Genomic DNA, 10,936 nt, shown 5'->3' with positions numbered 1-10,936 from the left:
AACAGGCGAGAGCAGCTCTGCCTTCACGGGACTGGAGTGATTTTGACATCCGAGGTGAAAGTTTGTTTGGCTCTTGGCTTCGCTGCTATTTTCTGAGTAGATCTGATGCTGTCGTGTTTTGTGCAGTTGTTCTAATGTTTAGAAATACTTATCCAAGAATAGATGCATGCAGATTCTCTGGAGGGGCTCTCCTGTTAGTCCCAAAGAGGAGAGTGAAACGTGAGACTCAGGACTGGGGACTCTAATTTTTGGTTCACAGCAGTGCAGGCTGGTGGACACAGCCCCGTGCTGCCTCGCCAGGCACAAAGACACGCCCACCACGCCCACCTCATGCTCACATGGATCGGGCAGCTCCCCCCACTCCTCTCTGCCCTCTGGATCTTTTTCCATCCCTAACTGTCCACCTCTGTCCCCATTTGGGCTGAGCATCTCAGTGCTTCCCTTGCCTGACTTCACGACATCTTAGATTTTACAGGACCATCTTGAATTTAAATATTTAGTCTGTTTTTTGACCATCTGCAGCAGATTTGTTCCAATTTGGGGCTTGGAAAATGTGATCTTCCCAGAGCTGGGTGCCTTTCAGTACTTTACTTGGTAAAAGAGAATGGATATTCTTCAGTGTGCCTATCCCCAACTCCCTAGGAGACTTTGGGCTTAGATTTAATGTGTTTAGTTGCTTGCAAAATAACTGCCATTTTTTTTTTTTTTTTTGGAGTGTGTCACTTAAGATGACGAGGTTGTTTTATTCTATACTCTGTGCCAGCTCGTTTCATCTGGGCTGTTGCTACACGCGGCGGTAGCCTGCATGACTGGTGTACTCCAAGTAATTTGTTACTGGCAACATGTGAAGGACTAAAGCTGGCGAATGACTTACTTTACAACAAGTCAGAGATGCTACTTCCGGGATGGAATCCTCACTGACTCACATGTGTTTTGCTTTATTGGAAGGGGAGGAGGATCGGAATGACAGCCAGCAAGCAGGGTCTTGCTCCTGCACCCGGGCAAAGCCCCGGGACTGTGTCACGCCTGTGAGCATCATGTGGTCAGTGTAACTGGGGGGGAGCCAAGCTTGAGGACTCCCACATTATGTCACTTGTTTTCCAAAAACGCTTCCAGCTCTTTTCTTTCTCTCTGAGGTGAAGGAGGCAGCTCTGGGAAAGGTGCTGGATGTCTGATTGGAAATGGAAACCTTTAAGCAGAGCTAAGGAAATCGTTTATTACAAGAGTCGTAATAGTTTCGATGTACTTTATACAACTATATTATTTGTGCTAATGGAGGAGGTAATGAGAAGACGATGCAAAATGGGTGCAAAACCTAATGGTCTTTATTTTTAGCTTTAGATTGTGCCTCTGTGTGTCTCCAACCAATTGTCCTGCCCAATTCTATTTTCTTAGGTCAGTGTTACACTGAACGGCATTCCCATTTGTGGTGAGCAAGCTGTAGCCAATCACAAGAAATGTGTCCAAAATGGCTAAATGAGAAAACCTAGAACTTAATGTTGATTATAGAAATCCACAAATTGGATACTCTGCACTCCCTTAGTTGCGTGTTAGTTAAAAACAAACAGACAGGGGTGGGGGGCTGGGAAGGATAAATTAGGAGCTTGGGATTAACAGATACACACCACTATATATGAAATAGATAAACAACAAAGACCTACTGTATGGCACAGAGACTATATTCAATATCTTGTAATAACCTGTAATGGAAAAGAATCTGCAAAAGAATATATATGTATATAAAACTGCATCACTTTGCTGTACACCTGAAGCTAACACAACATTGTAAATCAACTCTACTTCAATTAAAAACAAAAAAAACAGACAAACAGAAACCAGCACTGTGTCCAAGTAAATGGAAATGTAATAATTTATGAAGGCTCTAATAATGAGTGATGTCATCAAGATCTAGTGAAACTGACCACTTAACGAATTTATCCTACTTACTCATTCTGCTGAAAAATATGTCTTCTAGATGTCTATGGGAGTATGTCTAAAATTCAGTATTCTTCAAATAGCAATTTTATCTTTAAAATTCACCTAGCAATTATTCCTCAACTGCCATAGGGTATCCACCCAATTGTTTAGCTGCTATTTAGAATTTTAATTATTCAACTTTTCTCATGCTTTCTTTTCATCTGTTCAGTATTAGGGATTATTTTAGTAACCAGAACCCTCTGAAGGGCCGAGAACAATGTCTATACGGGGTAAAGTTCCAGCCAATTTTTCTTTCTTTCTCCCTTTCTTTCTTTCTTTCTTTCTTTCTTTCTTTCTTCCTTCCTTCCTTCCTTCCTTCCTTCCTTCCTTCCTTTCTTTCTTGCTGCGTTGGGTCTTTGTTTCTGTGCGAGGGCTTTCTCCAGTTGTGGCGAGCGGGGGCCACTCTTCATCGCGGTGCGCGGGCCTCTCACTGTTGCGGCCTCTCTTGTTGCGCAGCACAGGCTCCAGACGCGCAGGCTCAGTAGTTGTGGCTCACGGGCCCAGTTGCTCCACGGCATATGGGATCCTCCCAGACCAGGGCTCGAACCCGTGTCCCCTGCATTGGCAGGCAGATTCTCAACCACTGCACCACCAGGGAAGCCCTAGTTCCAGCCAATTTTAATTCGATTTGCTTCTCTCCTCTCAGAGCACAAGGTCTCCTTTCCTTTCAAGGTCACATGTTCACAGAGAATGTTAAATACCATCTCTTTACACAGACAGGACTCACCCCAGATGTGGGGTTCAGAAAGCATCACCTCAGGGCTGGAGAGCGGACCACAGGGTGTGCTGGGTTAATGGAGCAGCTGTGTGGTTGATCCTGTTTTTAGCTTCGGCCACTTTGAGGATGTTGTTGAGAAACCTGGATGATTCTCCGTCTCGCAGCCCCGTGGGGGGTTGAGCACCACCCGCTGCCCTCCATTGCTGGGCCCTAGAGCTGAGCTCCTTGTGGGTGCCCACCAGCAGCTCAGTTCTCTTCCTTCACTGCCTTTGCCTCTGAACAACGGTGAGCCGTGGAGTTTCACTGTAAATGCTTTGTCACGGTGATGTGCTCTTGACCCAGCTGTACATCCAGGATCTGCTACGGGCAGGCCAGACAGACGGGGCAGCTCTCACTGATGGAAGAGCTGGCTCCTTGAGTTTTCCCTGGGAATTACAGGTTTTCCTGCAGATCATGGGGAGCGTGTCTTTTGTGCCCCAGTCTGGCATGGGACTCGAACACGTTTCCCAGTGTGCCCAGCTCGGTCGTGAAGGACTAGCTGGAGAGCTCCTGAGGCCACCTGTGGGCACTTGAGATCTACTTTTCTTGTCTTCTTTGTAATCCCCCCATGACAAAATTCATACAGATGAATGCATTTTCTAGAAAAATGGAAAGCACATCAGGAACAAATTACAAAATGCTCATGATTCCTCCTACTTTGTTTCCTAAAATAGACTGAATATAAAACGATGTATATTGGAGGCTTGCTGTTCTAGTAACAGAATTTATGATTCGGGATTATGTTGAGAAGCAAGTTTTAAATATGTTTCCCCTGGTATTTCCAGGAATTTGCCCTCTAAAATGGACTTGAGGGACTTCCCAGGTGGTCCAGTGGTTAAGACTTGGCCCTTCCAATGCAGGGGTCTCCGGTTCCATCCCTGGTCGGGGAACTGAGATCCCATAGGCCACGTGGCGTGGCCAAAAACAAAAAATAAAATAATAATAATGAATAAAATGGACTTGGAGATGGAGGCTCCTTCCACCACCCTGTTTTACTGTGGTTGACTCTGAGTGAGCTCTGAAGAGTGCTAACCCCGCATTCCTATTTTCTGAATATTTAACATCCCACAAATGTGTTTAATGTACCATCTGAATGCGTAACCATTTACCTTTCACTGTAAAATGCATGGTCAAAATGATGTACTGTTCACTGAGCTGTGTGTGTGTCAAAGATTTGATATCAAATGTCTTAGTCCAATTATAAGGGATCTCAAACAGGCAGGTATGGCTGGAGGTACTATATCACCATAGAAACTGGAAGCTTCTAACAGAGTGAAATAATTAGCATCATGTTTTCCTGAAATCTTGAAAATGCAGTATTGTTAAGGAAAGTTTACATTTCCATCTATCTATCTATCTATCATCTATTTATCTATCTATCTATCTATCTATCAATCATCTATCTATCTATCATTCTCCATACCTGTAGGAAGGTGTAAATTTTACTAGCTTAAGAATTAGAACTAGAATTTTTCTTGGGAAAAAAGCTGTCTATTGAAGAAAATACTGTGATAAGCCACTTGATGAAAATCTAAAACCCTGAGAGTATTGGATGGTAAAGTACAGAGAGACAAAAAGTTAGCTAATCTGCTTCATTTTAAAACGATATGCAGGAAAAAATGGATGAGAGGCCTAAGGGGAGATGAGTGATGTAGGCAACCTAGAATCTAAGTTGTAAAAATAGGTAGAGGACTTCTAAGAATTGGCACATTGGCCATTATATTTTTAAAAACTAATTTAATATTATAAAAATATACAAACATAAATATTTATAGTAAGTCTTGAAATCAGGTAGTCTTAGCTCTTCAACCCATTCTTCTTTTTCAATATTGTTTTGGCTATTCTAGATTCTTTGCATTTCCAAATAAATTGTAGAATCGGCTTGTAGAATCCCAACTACCAAAATGCTTGTTGGGATTTTGGTTGGGATTGCATTAAATCTATAGATCACTTTGGGGACGTTTGACATTTTAACAATATTGGATTATCCAATTCATTAACTTGATATACCTCTTTATTTATTTCGGTCTCTTTTGATTATTTGCAGCAGCACTTTGTAATTTCCAGCGTAGAGGTCTTGCACGTAGTTTGTTAAATTTCTCCCTCAATATTCCATAGTTTTTTGATGCTGTTGTAAATGGTGTTGTTTTTGTTTCAAATTTTATTTTCCAATTATTTGTTGCTAGTATATAGAAACTCAATTGTTTTTCATATACGGATTGTTACTTTATCCTGTGATCTTGCTAAATTCACTTAGTAGTTTTAATAGCTTTGTTATCATCAGATCCTTTGGATTTTCCCTATGAATGATCTGCAAACAAAACAGCTTTACTTCTTCTTTTCCAAGTTTATACTTTTATTTCATTTTATTTTCTTGTTGAACTGGCTAGAAACTCAAGGACAAAATTGAACAAGATTGGTGAGAGTGAAAACACTTGCCTTGTTCCCAGTATTAGGGGAAAGCATCCAGTTTCTCACCATTAAGTACAATGTAAGCTGTAGTTTTTTAATAGATGCCCTTTATCAGCTTGGGGAGGGATGCTTTTATTCTCAGTTTGTTGAAGGTATTTTTTAAAAACCATGAATGAGTATTGGATTGTGTTAAATTCTTTTTATTTTTTTGCCTCTCTTCAATTTATTCTGAATTTATTCAGAATAATTTATTCTGTTAATAAATTATCTTGATTGATTTTTAAATGTTAAATCAACCTTTCATTCCTGGAATAAACCCAACTGATCATGATGTAGTTTCCTTGTTACTGGGTTCAATTTGCTAGCAAAGATGGTTGTATCTATGTTCCTAAAGGATATATGTCTGTAATTTTCCTTTTTTGTAATGTCTTTTTTGGTTTTGGTATGAGGGTAACACAAGCCTCACAAAGTGAGTTGGGGAATGTTTACTATTTTTCTATTTTCCAAACAAATGTATAGAGCTGGTCTTATTTCTTTCCTAAAGTTTTTCTAGCATTCAGCAATAAGGCCATTTGTCTGGTGTTTTCTTTATGGAAATAATTTTTATTGCTTTGAACTCAATCTCTTTAATAGGTATAGAGCTACTCATATTTTATATTTTTTGTTTTGTCAGTTTTGGTTATTTGTGTTTTTCAAGGAATTTATCTAAGTTATTATTGGCATGAAAATGTTCATAATATTTCCTTATTATTCTAATATCTCTAATATCTATAGCAATGTCTTCTTTGTTATTTCTGATATTAATTTGTATGTTTCTGTTTTCTTAATGACTTTAGCTAAGGTTTATCTATTTTAATAATTCTTTTTCAAAAAATCAGCTTTTGGTTTTATCAGTATTCCCTGTTATTTATCTGTTTGCAATTTTATTCATTTTTACTCATTTTTAAATTTCTTCTACTTACTTTGGTTCTAAAGCTCTTAATTTTTACCTTAAGGTGGAAGATTAAATAATTGTTATTAGACTTAAACTCTTCTAATATAAGCATTTAAGCTATAAATTCCTTTATAAGTGCAGTTTTGACATATTGTATTTTTATTTTCATTCATTTGGAAATATTTTCTTGTATCTCTTCTTTTTTCTTAAACCAATGGGTTATTTAAAAATGTGTTATTTAACTTCCACATGTTTGGAAGTTTTCCAGATTTCTTTTTCTTATGGATTTCTAATTTAATTCCATCATGTTTAGAGAACATACTCTGTGTGATTTCAGTCCTTCTATATTTATTAAGGCTTGCTTTATGGACAGCACAAGGTTTTTCTTGGTGAATGGTCTGTATGCATTTGTAAAGAATGTTTTGTAAATAATTGTAAAGAATGTAAAGAACTGCATTTTTTGGGTGGACTTTTCTAGCAAAGTCAACTATGTTATGTTGGTTTACAGTGTTGTTCAGATCTCCTATATCTTTACTCATTTTCTGTCTATTTGTTCTATCAGTATCACTTTTTAAGTTGCTAGCACTGCCACAATATAACTATTTCCATCTTCCTTAACACAAATACCTCTTCTAAATGTTTTATAGACTAATCCAATTTAAAAGGCTGAATTTCAATGCAATCAGAAGAGAGACAGCCCAAGGAGCATGGAGACAAGGTACCAAAATTGAATTGTTAGAAATCCCAGATGGTAAGAACTAGAAGTATCCATGGAATATCTAGACCTCCCTAGAAAACCTGGAGAAGGCTTGGGGGAGGAGGGGTCATTGGACTATTATATAATATATGGAGAGTAATTTAAAGCAACTCTATCTGGAATCCAAGAGACTGAGTGACACTAACGTCTATACATTAAGCTGGTATTTTTTAATTGCGCACTTACTATGTTGCAAATACTATTCTGGGCTTTGAGTCACAGTAGTGAAGAGAGTAGTTACTCCCTTTCCTAGTACAGATTACATTTTAGTGGAGAAGACATCTATTAAGCAAATAATTAGATGTATAAAGTACAGGTGATAATAAACCTGTGAAGACAAATGAAGCAGAATATGAATATGGAGAGTCATGGGCACATGTACTTTTAGACGTGTAATTGTGGAAGACCACTCTAAGGAGGTAACGTTGTGTGGAGGTCTGAACATAGACCATGTGAAGGTTTGAAAGCAGAGAGACTATTTCAGAAAGAGCAGCTAGTGCAAAGGGCCTGAGGTGGCAGCTTGCTTGAAGGGGAGTTATAGTTTGGTTATTGCAATACCACCAGAAGAGGGAAACTTCTGTGTCCTGTTAGAGGTTGCAAGAGAAGATGAGGATGGAGTTCTCATGGTGGTGGGGCATACATACTGATTTTGAATGAGGGGTAAGGCTGTTCCGTGAAGGAGATACTTCCTCTTTGGAATACTCTGAGGCCTTTGGAAAAAAAGCTAGGAAAGGCCTCCCACCATCAACCCAGGGTCTCTAAGGCAGGTAAGAAGGACCAAAAAAATGCAGGTATGGTGACTAGTTGTCTTGTTTGCCCAAAACTAAGTCAGTTCTCAGGACACGTCCTGGGCAAACCAGGACCAGCTGGTCACTCTGGGAGCAGATCCAGGCTATGGGCTGAACCTCCGTTTCCCCTGAGGCACAGTCCTCTCCTAGGGATCCTCGGACCTGTTGACCACCCATCCGTGACTCAGGATACTCCACGCTTGAGGTTCTTTACAACTGGGTGGAGCTGAGCTCCATGGCAAGGAGCTAGCTTTTTGCACAGACCATGGCTGATGCAAGGAGTCTCATGAGGCCCCAGTGATGTCTCTTAAGGGAATCGCCTGCTCAGCCAAACCTTGTTGAAGAGTTAGGAAACCTGGGAGCCGATGCCAGGAGGGCTACTGAGAGCCCATTGCAACGATTGCCCCTTATCCCTTCTCTCCAAGCAAAAAAGGATCCTTGGGCAAGGAAAGAAGCATTGGCAAAGGACAGCAAAGTTTTACTCAGGAAGGGGAACCATGGAATCTCAACTTGAATGTGAGCTTTGTCTACCCATGGCTGGACACTTAGCTGCACATCACCATGGAGACCAGACTCTGTATGTGGTCTCCACGACGTTTCCCTTGGGGGGTTCCCAGCAACGACTGGGGATGAGGTGGGCTGGGAGCTGACATAGCAGACGGTGGCCAGAACAGCAACAAGTTCTATGAATGATCATTATTGGGATCAGAAACTTCTCTCCAGGGTGGTGTTATCTGGATCCCTTACCTGTGTAGCTCTTTGTCATTCATGATGCTGAGTCATTCGCCATACTACAGTGGACATGTGCCAGAAGCTCTTATTTGCTCTTCACCACATTTTTGCGTCAGTGAAGAGTACTCTAAGTGTGACACCTACAATTAGAGATCAAAAGGAACAGCAAAAGAAGCAGAAAGGAGAAGGACCCCGACGTCATGGCTTCCCCTGGATGTGGCTGTAAACGTATGTCAAACAGAACTTGGAAAGACAGCTCTGGGTTAGAGGGACTGCCATTAATCCAGGTAGAAATATGCACTGCACCAGACAAGGGAAAATGAGACCCATCTGCTGGTTAGCATTTCTCTATTTAATGACTCCTTTATGGAAGATTTAAGGCCTGTTAAGAAGCGAGCCGTAAAAGATACACAGGTTCTAGGACCAGGATTTTTTGGGCTCGAGGGACAATTTAAACTTATGACAGTAAACTTTCCTCTATAAGATGTGATTTTTCCTAGATTAGGTTAGTGAACATGCTGAAAATATGACTCTCCTTAAAGACTTGTTTGAAAGTATATTTCATGTTGATTCATGAGGCAAAGGGAAAGGAATAAAAAAATGGAGGCTGCTCATTTGAACCATGAATACAGAAGTGACTAGACATTTTTCTCATGGGAAAAAAAAGGAAGATAGTAAATGAAGCCAAGATAGAATTATGCATAAAGACTCTGAGAACTTTGCTGTGTGTTTGGGATGTGGTTACGCACCTCTGCAGGTCTGTGTGCTTGCCGTGCTTTCTGACGAGAGTGGCCCTGGCAATGAGGGGGTCCAGGCCACTGTCACCTTAGGGACCACTGAGGCGGCTGCTCCAGTCCTTCGTGTGGCCTGAGGGCAGGATTGGACAGTGCCCCTTGTCACACCCAAGGTCTCATCTCCTGTCTCTGGGCATCCCTGTTGTCACCAAGGATGGACCATGGGGGAACCACCAGTGTCATGCATGCCCCAACCCGAAAGTTCAGGGCCATGATGCTCTGATGAACAAACTTTGGCCAACAGGGGTGGAGGCTGGAGGATCCATTTTTCTCCACTCCTCCCTCTGGTTGGACAGTTTGGATCCACAGTCACTCTTAAGAGTACATATAGCTGATTCATTTTGTTGTACAGCAGAAACTAACACAACATTGTAAAGCAAATATACTCCAATAAAAAAAAAAGAGTCTCTCTAAAACTGTCCCGTGAGACACTCAGTCAGCTTGTCCCAGAGCGGTGGCCAGCTGGGTAACACGATCTTTACACCCACGGCCCCCCTTCTCTGCCAAGTTAAATCTGGGCCTCTAAGTACTCAACAAAGATTTGAAAATAAATAACTTGAAAAAATTTCGTAGGGGGTGCCTTCAAGATGGTGGAGGAGTAAGACGTGGAGATCACTTTCCTCCCCACCAGTACATCAAAACTACATCTACATGTGGAACAGCTCCTACAGAACACTTACTGAATGCTGGCAGAAGACCTCAGACGTCCCACAAGACGCCCTCAGGCGACCTACACGCAGAGGCGGGCCAAATCCAAAGCTGAAGCCCAGGAGCTGTGTGAACAAAGAAGAGAAAGGGAAATCTCTCCCAGCAGCCTCAGGAGCAATGGATTAAATCTCCACAATCAACTTGATGTACCCTGCATCTGTGGAATATCTGAATAGACAACAAATCATCCCAAAATTGAGGCGGTGGACTTTGGGAGCGTAGACTTGGGGTTTGCTTTCTGCATCTAACTTGTTTCTAGTTTTATGTTTATCTTAGTTTAGTATTTAGAGTTTATTATCATTGGTAGATTTGTTTATTAATTTGGTTGCTCTCTTCCTTTTAAAATTTTTTATATATATATATTTTTTCTTTTTGCTCTTTTTGTGAGTGTGTATGTGTATGCTTCTTTGCGTGATTTTGTCTGTATAGCTTTGCTTTTGCCATTTGTTCTAGGGTTCTGTCTGTCTGTTTTTTGTTTTCTGGGGTTTTTTTTTAGTATAGTTTTTAGCACTTTTTATCATTGGTGGATTTGTTTTTTGGTTAGGTTGCTCTCTTCTTTCTCTCCTTTTTTTATTACTCTTTAATTTTTTTATTTTTAATAAATTTTTTTGTATTTTAATAACTACTTTATTTTATTTTATTTATTTATTTTCTTTCTTTTTCCTCCCTTTTCTACTGAGCTGTGTGGCAGACAGGGTCTTGGTGCTCTGGCTTGTGTCAGGCCTGAGCCTCTGAGGTGGGAGAGCCGAGTTCAGGACATTGGTCCACCAGAGACCTCCTGGCCCAATGCAATATCAAATGGCGAAAGCTCTCCTAGAGATCTCCATCTCAACACTAAGACCCAGCTCCACTCAACGACCAGCAAGCTACAGTGCTGGACACCCTATGCCAAATTCATTCTACAAGGCCACCATCACCCTGATACCAAAACCAGACAAAGATGCCACAAAAAAAGAAAACTACAGGCCAATATCACTGATGAACCTAGATGCAAAAATCCTCAACAAAATACTAGCAAACAGAATCCAACAGCACATTAAAAGGATCATACACCATGATCAAGTGGGGTTTATCCCG

This window comes from Balaenoptera ricei, chromosome 7 (assembly GCF_028023285.1).
Source record: "Balaenoptera ricei isolate mBalRic1 chromosome 7, mBalRic1.hap2, whole genome shotgun sequence".
NCBI classification, from domain to species: Eukaryota; Metazoa; Chordata; class Mammalia; order Artiodactyla; family Balaenopteridae; genus Balaenoptera; species Balaenoptera ricei.
The sequence above is the reverse complement of the archived record's forward strand: the minus strand, read 5'-3'. Positions refer to the sequence as shown.